This window comes from Mesoplodon mirus, assembly GCF_964341445.2.
Source record: "Mesoplodon mirus genome assembly, chromosome: 19".
Taxonomy (NCBI): Eukaryota; Metazoa; Chordata; class Mammalia; order Artiodactyla; family Ziphiidae; genus Mesoplodon; species Mesoplodon mirus.
Genome location: NC_138995.1, coordinates 39,648,157 through 39,660,445, shown reverse-complemented (window position 1 = coordinate 39,660,445; position 12,289 = coordinate 39,648,157). Strand labels below are relative to the sequence as shown.

Genomic DNA, 12,289 nt, shown 5'->3' with positions numbered 1-12,289 from the left:
AGCTAAAGTGTTTTCTAATTTATCATTCCACTTCTTGTTTAATACACTGAGTATTAAAGAGTGTGTTGCTTAATTTTCACATATTTGTGAATTTTCCAAATTGCTGCCTTTTATTGATTTGTAATCTAATTCTCTTGTGGTCAGAGAACATACTTTGTTTCTTTTTCAATTTAATTTATTAAATTTTTTAAAATTTGTTTGGCTGTGCTGTGTGGTTTGCAGGATCTTAGTTGCCCCACCAGGGATCGAACCCATGCCCCCTGCAGCGGAAGCGTGGAGTCCTAATGACTGGACCGCCAGGGAATTCCCTTAAATTTATTTTAAAATTTAAAACTTATTGAGGCATGTTATATGGGCTAGAATCCGGTCTGTCTTGAAGAATGTTCCATGTGAATTTGAGAAGAATGTATTCTACTGATGTTTGGTGGAATGCTGTATTTTGTCTGTTTTGTCTAGTTAGTTTCAATTTCCTTGTTGATCTTCTGCCTAGCTGCCCTATCCACTGTTGAAAGTATTGAAATCTCCAACTATTATTTTGTAATGGTTTATTTCATCCTTCAGTTCTGTCGTTTGTTGCTTGGTGTATTTTGGGGTTCTGTTTTTAGGTGTGTATATGTTTGTAATTGTCACATCTTCCTCACGGCTTGACCTTTTACCATTATGATGTGATTGTGACTTCATTTGTCATTACTACAATAATTTTATCATTATCTCTGGTAATATTTTTTTGTTTTAAAGTCTAATGTGCCTGACATCAGTATAGTCATTCCATTCTCTTTTTTGGTTGTTGTTTTCTTGGTATATATTTTTCTCTTCTTTTACTTTCAGCCTATTTGTGTCTTTGAAAATAAAGCATGTTACCTCTAGACACCATTAGTTGGATCATGTGTTTTTTTATCCAGTCTTAGAAACTCTGCCTTTTGGCTTGGTTTGTTTAATCCATTCTTGTTTACTGTTATATTGATATGGTTGCATTTACATCTGCCATTTTGCTTTCTATTTTCTATATGTTACATGTCTTTTTCTCCCTCTGTTCCTCCTTTCCTGCTTTCTTTTGTATTAAGAGAGTATTTTCTAGTGTAACATTTTAATTCTGTTAATTTTTCACTTTTTCTTAGTCATTTCTTAGTGGTTGCTCTAGGACTTAAAATATATGTCTTATCAGAATCTGTTAGGATGTGTAATAACTCACTAACAATGAAATATAGAAACACTGCTCCTATCTAGCTCTCTTCCTTCTAACTCTTTTGCTATTATATGTGAGAGACCCAGTAATACCTTACTGGTCATGTTTCTTGCTTTATATACTTTTATTTCGTGTAAAAACACTGAGAGAATAAAGGAAAACAAGCATGATTTATAGAGGTTGTTATATTAACCTTCTTATTGACCATTTCTGATCTCTTCATTTATTCTTGTGGATTTGAGTTACTGTCTGAGGTGATATTCCTTTACTCCAATGCAGCTGTGCTCCTTGTGCAGTTACTGTCACATATATTATATTTCTATATGTTAGAGGCCCACAATACATATTGTTTTATGCAGTTATTTTTTAAGGCACTTAAGAAAAGAAAAGAAATATGTAATCATACTGATTTTTATAGTTACCCATATTTACTAGCGCTTCGCTTTTTTTTTTTTTTTTTTGGTTTGGATTCAAGTTACCATCTGATGTCATTTGCTTTCAATCTGAAGGACTTTCTTTACTATTTATTTTTATTAGGCATGTATAATTCACATACCATACAATTCATCCCTTTAAAGTATAGAATTCAATGGTTTTTAGTATATTCACAGAGCTGTGCAACCATCACTACCATCAGTTTTCAGAAATTTTCATCATCCCCAAAAGAAGCCCTGTACTTATTAGCAGTCCCTCCTTTCCATCCTCCCCATCCCCAGCCATGGGTAACGACTAATCTACTTTGTCTCTATCGATGTGGCTATCCTGCATATTTCATATGAGTGGAATCATACAGTATGTGGTCCTTTATGAATGCCTTCTTTTAGTTAGCATGATGTTTTTACGTTTCATCCACGTTGCACTATGTATCAGTACTTTGTTCCATTTTGCGGGCTGAATAATATTTCACCTTTAATATTTCTTGTAAGAGAGGTCTGCCAGCAACAGGTATTCTCAGTTTTTATTTATCTGGGAATGTCTTTATTTTACCTTCATTTTTGCAAGATAATTTGCTGAATATAAGATACTTGGTTGACACTCTTTTACTTTCAGGAATTTGAATATACTATGCCATTGCCTTGTAACCTACATCGTTTCTGTTAAGAAGTTAGCTGTTAATTTTACTGTAGTGCCCTTGTATGTAACAAATTGTTTTTCCCCTTTTGCTTTCAAGATCTTATCTTTATTTTTGCTTTCCAGATTTTGCCTATGTTATGTCTGGATGTAGATCTCTTTGTGTTCATCTTTCTTGGAGTTTATAGAGTTTGCTGGATATACATATTGTTTTTCATCAACTTTGGGAAATTTTCAGCCATTAATACTTTAAATATTCTGTCCCTTTCTCCCCTCTTTCTGGTACTCCCACTACATATATATTGTTGCATTTCATGACATCTCACATTTCTCTGAGGCTCTCTTCACTTTCCTACATTGTTTTTCTCTCTGTTCTTCAGATTTCATAGTCTCCATTGTTCTATCTTCAGGTTTGCTGATCGTTTCTTCTGCCAGCTCAGATGTACTGTTGAGCTTTATTTTGGTTATTGTACTTTTTAAACCCCTGAATTATTTCCATTTGGTTCTTCTTTTTTTTTCTTTTTTGACTACATCACACAGCATGCAGGATCTTAGTTCCTCGACTAGGGATCAAACCCATGCCCCCTGCAGTGGAGGCGCGGAGTCTTAACCACTGGACCCCCAGGCAAGTCCACATTTGTTTCTTTTTAAAAAAATAATTTCCATCTCTTGATGGCATTTTCTCTTTGATGAGAAATTTTTATTTTATCTTACTTTAATTCTTTAAGCATGGGAGCCAGGGGAAGAAGAAGCCCCCATCTCCTTGGCTGCACCTACCTGGGTAGAGCTTCCATTACAAAGAGCTGGGGGCTAGGTGGGTAAGGGAGTGGGCCATGGCTCCAGTGCCACAGACTCTCACTGTTCTTCCCAAGATTTAGTGGATTTTCTTGAATGAGTATTTCTTAAAATGCTGTATGCCTTTAGGACAACTTGCAGAGACTTTGGCTTACTGTTCTTTTATTTTTTTTTAATGATTTTTATCAGTAAATGTGTTGTTTTGCCGAGTTCCTTACTCTACTTTTTCAGAAGTCTTATCCCCCTTCCATGCAATCTCTTTTTTATGCAGATATTTTAACAGCTTTATTGAGATATAACTAGCATACAAGAAACTGCACATCTATAAAGTATAGTATTTTTTTTCTTTATAACAGATTTAATCAGCTATACATATACATATGTTTCCATATCCCCTCCCTTTTGTGTCTCCCTCCCACCCTCCCTATCCCACCCCTCCAGGCGGTCACAAAGCACCGAGCTGATCTCCCTGTGCTATGCGGCTGCTTCCCACTAGCTATCTACCTTACGTTTGGTAGTGTATATATGTCCATGCCGCTCTTTCACTTTGTCACAGCTTACCCTTCCCCCTCCCCATATCCTCAAGTCCATTCTCTGGTAGGTCTGTGTCTTTATTCCTGTCTTACCCCTATGTTCTTCATGACATTTTTTTTCTTAAATTCCATATATATGTGTCAGCATACAGTATTTGTCTTTCTCTTTCTGACTTACTTCACTCTGTATGACAGACTCTAGGTCCATCCACCTCATTACAAATAGCTCAATTTCATTTCTTTTTATGGCTGAGTAATATTCCATTGTATATATGTGCCACATCTTCTTTACCCATTCATCCGATGATGGACACTTAGGTTGTTTCCATCTCTGGGCTATTGTAAATAGGGCTGCTATGAACATTTTGGTACATGTCTCCTTTTGAATTATGGTTTTCTCAGGGTATATGCCCAGTAGTGGGATTGCTGGGTCATATGGTAGTTCTATTTGTAGTTTTTTAAGGAACCTCCATACCGTTCTCCATAGTGGCTGTACCAATTCACATTCCCACCAGCAGTGCAAGAGTGTTCCCTTTTTTCCACACCCTCTCCAGCATTTATTGTTTCTAGATGTTTTGATGATGGCCATTCTGACTGGTGTGAGATGATATCTCATTGTAGTTTTGATTTGCATTTCTCTAATGAGTAAAGATGTTGAGCATCCTTTCATGTGTTTGTTGGCAGTCTGTATATCTTCTGTGGAGAAATGTCTATTTAGGTCTTCTGCCCATTTTTGGATTGGGTTGTTTGTTTTTTTGTTATTGAGCTGCATGAGCTGCTTATAAATTGTGGAGATTAATCCTTTGTCAGTTGCTTCATTTGCAAATATTTTCTCCCATTCTGAGGGTTGTCTTTTGGTCTTGTTTATGGTTTCCTTTGCTGTGCCAAAGCTTTGAAGTTTCATTAGGTCCCATGTGTTTATTTTTGTCTTTATTTCCATTTCTCTAGGAGGTGGGTCAAAAAGGATCTTGCTGTGATTTATGTCATAGAGTGTTCTGCCTATGTTTTCCTCTAAGAGTTTGATAGTGTCTGGCCTTACATTTAGGTCTTTAATCCATTCTGAGCTTATTTTTGTGTATGGTGTTAGGGAGTGATCTAATCTCATACTTTTACATGTCCCTGTCCAGTTTTCCCAGCACCACTTATTGAAGAGACTGTCCTTTCTCCACTGTACATTCCTGGCTCCTTTATCAAAGATAAGGTGACCATATGTCCGTGGGTTTATCTCTGGGCTTTCTATCCTGTCCCATTGATCTATCCTTCTGTTTTTGTGCCAGTACCATACTGTCTTGATTACTGTAGCTTTGTAGTATAGTCTGAAGTCAGGGAGCCTGAGTCCTCCAGCTCCATTTTTCGTTCTCAAGATTGCTTTGGCTATTCGGGGTCTTTTGTGTTTCCATACAAATTGTGAAATTTTTTGTTCTAGTTCTGTGAAAAATGCCAGTGGTAGTTTGATAGGGATTGCATTGAATCTGTAGATTGCTTTGGGTAGTAGAGTCATTTTCACAATGTCGATTCTTCCAATCCAAGAACATGGTACATCTCTCCATCTATTTGTATCATCTTTAATTTCTTTCATCAGTGTCTTATAATTTTCTGCATACAGGTCTTTTGTCTCCTTAGGTAGGTTTATTCCTAGATATTTTATTCTTTTTGTTGCGATGGTAAATGGGAGTGTTTCCTTGATTTCACTTTCAGATTTTTCATCATTAGTATATAGGAATGCCAGAGATTTCTGTGCATTAATTTTGTATCCTGCAACTTTACCAACTTCATTGATGAGCTCTAGTAGTTTTCTGGTAGCATCTTTAGGATTCTCTATGTATAGTATCATGTCATCTGCAAACAGTGACAGCTTTACTTCTTCTTTTCCGATTTGGATTCCTTTTATTTCCTTTTCTTCTCTGATTGCTGTGGCTAAACCTTCCAAAACTATGTTGACTAAGAGTGGTGAGAGTGGGCAACCTTGTCTTGTTCCTGATCTTAGTGGAAATGGTTTCAGTTTTTCACCATTGAGGACGATGCTGGCTGTGGGTTTGTCATATATGGCCTTTATTATGTTGAGGAAAGTTCCCTCTATGCCTACTTTCTGCAGGGTTTTTATCCTAAATGGGTGTTGAATTTTGTCGAAAGCTTTCTCTGCATCTATTGAGATGATCGTATGGTTTTTCTCCTTCAATTTGTTAATATGGTGTATCACGTTGATTGATTTGCGTATATTGAAGAATCCTTGCATTCCTGGAATAAACCCCACTTGATCATGGTGTATGATCCTTTTAATGTGCTGTTGGATTCTGTTTGCTAGTATTTTGTTGAGGATTTTTGCATCTATGTTCATCAGTGATATTGGCCTGTAGTTTTCTTTCTTTGTGACATCCTTGTCTGGTTTTGGTATCAAGGTGATGGTGGCCTCGTAGAATGAGTTTGGGAGTGTTCCTCCCTCTGCTCTATTTTGGAAGAGTTTGAGAAGGATAGGTGTTAGCTCTTCTCTAAATGCTTGATAGAATTCGCCTGTGAAGCCATCTGGTCCTGGGCTTTTTTGTTTGTTGGAAGATTTTTTATCACAGTTTCAATTTCAGTGCTTGTGATTGGTCTGTTCATATTTTCTATTTCTTCCTGATTCAGTCTTGGCAGGTTGTGCATTTCTAAGAGTTTGTCCATTTCTTCCAGGTTGTCCATTTTATTGGCATAGAGTTGCTTATAGTCATCTCTCATGATCTTTTGTATTTCTGCAGTGTCAGTTGTTACTTCTCCTTTTTCATTTCTAATTCTATTGATTTGAGTCTTCTCCCTTTTTTTCTTGATGAGTCTGGCTAATGGTTTATCAATTTGGTTTACCTTCTCAAAGAACCAGCTTTTAGTTTTATTGATCTTTGCTATCGTTTCCTTCATTTCTTTTTCATTTATTTCTGATCTGATTTTTATGATTTCTTTCCTTCTGCTAACTTTGGGATGTTTTTGTTCTTCTTTCTCTAATTGCTTTAGGTGCAAGGTTAGGTTGTTTATTCGAGATGTTTCCTGTTTCTTAAGGTGGGGTTGTATTGCTATAAACTTCCCTCTTAGAACTGCTTTTGCTGCATCCCATAGGTTTTGGGTCGTCGTGTCTCCATTGTCATTTGTTTCTAGGTATTTTAAAATTTCCTCTTTGATTTCTTCAGTGATCACTTCGTTATTAAGTAGTGTATTGTTTAGCCTCCATGTGTTTGTATTTTTTACAGCTCTTTTCCTGTGATTGACATCTAGTCTCATAGCATTGTGGTCGGAAAAGATACTTGATACAATTTCAATTTTCTTAAATGTACCAAGGCTTGATTTGTGACCCAAGATATGATCTATCCTGGAGAATGTTCCATGAGCACTTGAGAAAAATGTGTATTCTGTTGTTTTTGGATGGAATGTGCTATAAATATCAATTAAGTCCATCTTGTTTAATGTATCATTTAAAGCTTGTGTTTCCTTATTTATTTTCATTTTGGATGATCTGTCCATTGGTGAAAGTGGGGTGTTAAAGTCCCCTACTATGAGTGTGTTACTGTCGATGTCTCCTTTTATGGCTGTTAGTATTTGCCTTATGTATTGAGGTGCTCCTATGTTGGGTGCATAAATATTTACAATTGTTATATCTTCTTCTTGGATCGATCCCTTGATCATTATGTAGTGTCCTTCTTTGTCTCTTGTAGTAGTCTTTATTTTAAAGTCTATTTTGTCTGATATGAGAATTGCTACTCCAGCTTTCCTTTGGTTTCCATTTGCATGGAATATCTTTTTCCATCCCCTTACTTTCAGTCTGTATGTGTCTCTAGGTCTGAAGTGGGTCTCTCGTAGACAGCATATATATGGGTCTTGTTTTTGTATGAATTCAGCCAATCTGTGTCTTTTGGTGGGAGCATTTAGTCCATTTCCCTTTAAGGTAATTATCGATATGTATGTTCCTATTCCCATTTTCTTAATTGTTTTGGGTTCGTTATTGTAGGTCTTTTCCTTCTGTTGTGTTTCTTGCCTAGAGAAGTTCCTTTAGCATTTGTTGTAAAGCTGGTTTGGTGGTGCTGAACTCTCTCAGCTTTTGCTTGTCTGTAACCGTTTTAATTTCTCCATCCAATCTGAATGAGATCCTTGCTGGGTAGGGTAATCTTGGTTGCAGGTTTTTCTCCTTCATCACTTTAATTATGTCCTGCCACTCCCTTCTGGCTTGTAGAGTTTCTGCTGAGAGATCAGCTGTTATCCTGATGGGGATTCCCTTGTGTGTTATTTGTTGTTTTTGCCTTGCTGCTTTTCATATGATTTCTTTGTGTTTAATTTTTGACAGTTTGATTAATATGTGTCTTGGCGTATTTCTCCTTGGATTTATTCTGTATGGGACTCTCTGTGCCTCCTGGACTTGATTAACTATTTCCTTTCCCGTATTAGGGAAGTTTTCAACTAGAATCTCTTCAAATATTTTCTCAGTCCCTTTCTTTTTCTCTTCTTCTTCTGGAACCCCTATAATTCGAATGTTGGTGCGTTTAATGTTGTCCCAGAGGTCTCTGAGACTGTCCTCTGTTCTTTTCATTCTTTTTTCTTTATTTTGCTCTGCAGCAGTTATTTCCACTATTTTATCTTCCACCTCACTTATCCGTTCTTCTGCCTCAGTTATTCTGCTATTGATCCCATCTAGAGTATTTTTCATTTCACTTATTGTGTTTTTAATCGATGCTTGATTCACCTTTAGTTCTTCTAGGTCCTTGTTAACTGTTTCTTGCATTTTGTCTATTCTATTTCCAAGATTTTGGATCTTGGAAATAGAATCTTGGATCATCTTTACCATCATTATTGTGAATTCTTTTTCAGGTAGACTGCCTATTACCTCTTCATTTGTTAGGTCTGGTGGGTTTTTATGTTGCTCCTTCTCCTGCTGTGTGTTTTTCTATCTTCTCATTTTGCTTATGTTACTGTGTTTGGGGTCTCCTTTTTGCAGGCTGCAGGTTCGTAGTTCCCGTTGTTTTTGGTGTCTGTCCCCAGTGGCTAAGGTTGGTTTAGTGGGTTGTGTAGGCTTCCTGGTGGAGGGGACTAGTGCCTGTGTTCTGGTGGATGAGGCTGGATCTTGTCTTTCTGGTGGGCAGGTCCAGGTCTGGTGGTGTGTTTTGGGGTGTCTGTGGACGTTTTATGATTTTAGGCCACCTCTCTGCTAATGGGTGGCATTGTGTTCCTGTGTTGCTAGTTGTTTGGCATAGGGTGTCCAGCACTGTAGCTTGCTGGTCGTTGAGTGAAGCTGGGTGCTGGTGTTGAGATGGAGAGAGACCTCTGGAAGATTTTCGCCGTTTGATATTATGTGGAGCTGGGAGGTCTCTTGTGGACCAGTGTCCTGAAGTTGGCTCTCCCACCTCAGAGGCACAGCAGTGACTCCTGGCTCCTCAATCTGGGATGATTTGTTGTCTATTCATGTATTCCACAGATGCAGGGTACATCAAGTTGATTGTGGAGCTTTAATCTGCTGCTTCTGAGGCTGCTGGGAGAGGTTTCCCTTTCTCTTCTTTGTTCTCACAGCTCCTGGGTCTCAGCTTTGGATTTGGCCCCGCCTCTGCGTGTAGGTCGCCGGAGGGCGTCTGTTCTTCGCTCAGACAGGACAGGGTTAAAGGAGCAGCCTCTTCGGGGACTCTGGCTCACTCAGGCCGGGCAGGAGGGAGGGGCACGGAGTGCGGGGCGAGCCTGCAGCGGCAGAGGCCCGCGTGACGTTGCACCAGCCCGAGGCGCGCCGTGCGTTCTCCCAGGGAAGCCGCCCCTGGATCCCGGGACCCCGGTAGTGGCGGGCTGCACAGGCTCCCGGAAGGGCGGTGTGGACAGTGACCTGCGCTCGCACACAGGCCTCTTGGCGGCGGCAGCAGCGGCCCCAGCGTCCCACGCCCGTCACTGGGCTCCGCGCTTTCAGCCGTCTGTGGAGCTCCTTTAAGCAGCGCTCTTAATCCCCTCTCCTCGCGCACCAGGAAACCAAGAGGGAAGAAAAAGTCTCTTGCCTCTTCGGCAGCTCCAGAGTTTTCCCGGACTCCCTCTCGGCTAGCTGTGGCACATTAGCCCCCTTCAGGCTGAGTTCTCGCCGCCAGCCCCAGTCCTCTCCCTGCGCTCTGCCCGAAGCCCGAGCCTCAGCTTCCAGCGCCGCCCGCCCCAGCGGGCGAGCAGACAAGCCTCTCGGGCTGGTGAGTGCCGCTCGGCACCGATCCTCTGTGCGGGAATCTCTCCGCTTTGCCCTACCCAGGTATGTGGGGAGTTTCTTGCCTTTTGGGAGGTCTGGGATCTTCTGCCAGCGTTCAGTAGGTGTTCTGTAGGAGTTGTTCCACGTGTAGCTGTATTTCTGGTGTATCCGTCAGAAGTTGTAAGTTTTGATGAAGTCCAATATGTCTGTCTTTTGTTTGGTTTTGGAGTCATCCAAGAAACCACTGCTTACTCCCGGGTCACCAAGAATTATACCTGTGTTTTCTTCCAAGTCTTATAGTTTTCACTCTTGCATCTCATTTCTGATATGTTGGCTCAGATGTATTTTCGTCTTCAGGGTGGAAATATCTACCGGGTCCCCCACCCGATGAAGGAGGAGAACATGGCGTGTGGCTGGTAAGTTCCGAAGCCCCTCGGGAATCCTCTGGTGGCTTTGATGTGCTGGGCCTGGGTGAGCGAGTTCTGGATGCTTCACTCCTGAAGGGGTGAGCACCAGGCCACGGGGAATCGGGGGCATCATCCCCATTTCTTTAGGGTTCGTCCAAAGCTGTCAGAGGATCAGTGTTTGGGGACAGAGTCCCATTCTCCCTTTCTTCCCCACAGTAACCAGCACAATGGTGGTCCCACAGACTGGGCAGAGCCAAGGAGCACTTACGTCTGCAAGAATTGCAGCCAGATGTTTTATACAGAGAGAGGGCTGAGCAGCCACATGTGTTTTCACAGCGACCAGTGGCCGTCACCTCGAGGGAAGCAGGAGCCGCAGGTGAAGGGGCTCGAAGCTGCCATTCATCTCAGGATGGAGCCGTCCTCCTGTGGGGAGCCTGGCTGGGGGCCGGGAGTCAGGGCTGTGCTGCTCTGGAGAGGCCCCTTTCTCCCTACGTACTGTGTCTCTTAAAGGGCTGGCTCTTCTCTGTGTGTAGGTGTGTGGCATGGAGTTTTGCAAGCCACGAAGACAGGTGCTGAGGCCGGAGGGGGACAGGCAGAGTTCCCCGAGAGCCAGGAAGTCCTTGGACAACATGACCACCGCCCCTTTGGTGGTCCCTGTGTCGGTGCCTGTGGCTCCAGCGAACCATCCCCCGGGGAGCAAGGTGGGTGCACTTCCTTCCAGCTGCTTTCCAGCTGCCAGTGGGAGCTGTGAGAAAAGCCCCCAAATCCTGACTCCATAAGAGCTTGATTTGCGTGTTCATTCATCCATTCAACCTCCAGTGAACTTCTTTTGTGTCTGGGCAGGGCTGGAGACACTGCAGCGACCACAACAGGCCTGCCCCCGTCTCCTGGGGCTCCCAGCCCAGCGGAGTAGATAGACCCATCCCCGGACACTGACGACCCAGAACGGGCTGGGCTGGGAGAGGGAGCTGTAGGAGCCCCGAGGGCACCAGAGACCCTGCCTGAGGAAGGGGGTGTTGCAGCTGAGAGCTGGAGGATGAGGAGGGGTAAGATGGGCAGAGAGGAGGGGAGATTGCGTGGAGGTAAGAGCGAGTGTAGCAAGGTCAAGCCGTCGTCTCTTCAGCCTGTGCTGGAAGACCCCACCTGGAGACGTTCATGCTGGACTCGGGTACGGGGTGCATGGAGCCCACTGTTTGTCTCCCAGGAGCTGCTGTCATTTTGAGGGCAACAGGTTTTCCTTTTGTCATGCTGTTGCATCCGTCTGGCCCCCACTCTTTAAGTGCCAGTCACTTTAACAACGGACATGAGTTTCCAAAATGGTCTGAGTGAGGGCCTCTCCTTGGGGGGTGTGGGTGCCTGAGAAGGCCCCAGCCTCAAACATCGCCCGGCTTAGGGTCTGGAGTCTGGCTCAGGCGTGGTGGCCCTGCCCGGCTTCCTGTGCTGAGGACTCTTTGCACGGCCATGCTGGGTGTGCGTCTGGCTGGTCAGTACCCTTTCCCAGTCTCAGGCCATCTTGAGGACTGAGCTGTGGGGCCGGTGGCCTCAGGTGACCCCTATGGTTCTGAAGTCTCTTCTTCTCCAGGGACAGGAGAAGGACGGGGAAGAGAGAGACAGCAAGGAGAGCAGCCAACACAGGAAGCGGAAGAAGCTCCCACGGCCCAAGGCACTGCTCATCCCTCCTCCGCCCTCCATGTCTGGGGAGCCGGGCCCGGGAGGATGCCGCCAGAGCTGCCTGTGCTCGCCCGTGTTCCTGGTGGACCGTCTCCTGAAGGGACTGTCCCAGTGCCCTGCCTACACGCCGCCCCCGATGCTCAGCCCCATCCGGGAGGGCTCTGGGCTGTATTTCAACACTCTGTGTTCCACATCTGCCCGGGCCCGTCCCGACAGGCTCATCAGCGCCATGCTTGGTGAGTGAGCTTGATCACCCCATGATAGGCCTGTGGGGGGCCAGACCCCCGCCCCCTGTAGAATTCGGTCCAGCCATTCCCTCTGGCCTACGCTTGGGTCTGGTCTGGGTGTCCTGTTGCTGTTCAGAACTATCCCAGGACCATCTGGGACCAGCAGCCTTCTAGGTGCTTATAACTTTGTAGCCAGAAAGAAAATAGACGCAATTTAGCCTAACCACCATTCT

The 12,289-nt window shown here is 43.2% G+C and overlaps 1 pseudogene across 1 annotated transcript in view; it reads left to right on the top strand.

The window, feature by feature from the left end:
* The window catches only part of LOC309794761 (zinc finger protein 541-like), a 50,527-nt pseudogene extending 38,454 nt beyond the window's left edge, over nt 1-12,073 (top strand). The window contains exons 5-8 of the transcript in view: nt 10,109-10,167; nt 10,375-10,534; nt 10,692-10,859; nt 11,741-12,073. The product of the transcript in view is annotated as a zinc finger protein 541-like (transcript). The remainder of the gene's footprint in view (nt 1-10,108; nt 10,168-10,374; nt 10,535-10,691; nt 10,860-11,740) is intronic.
* Nucleotides 12,074-12,289: the final 216 nt, after the last annotated feature.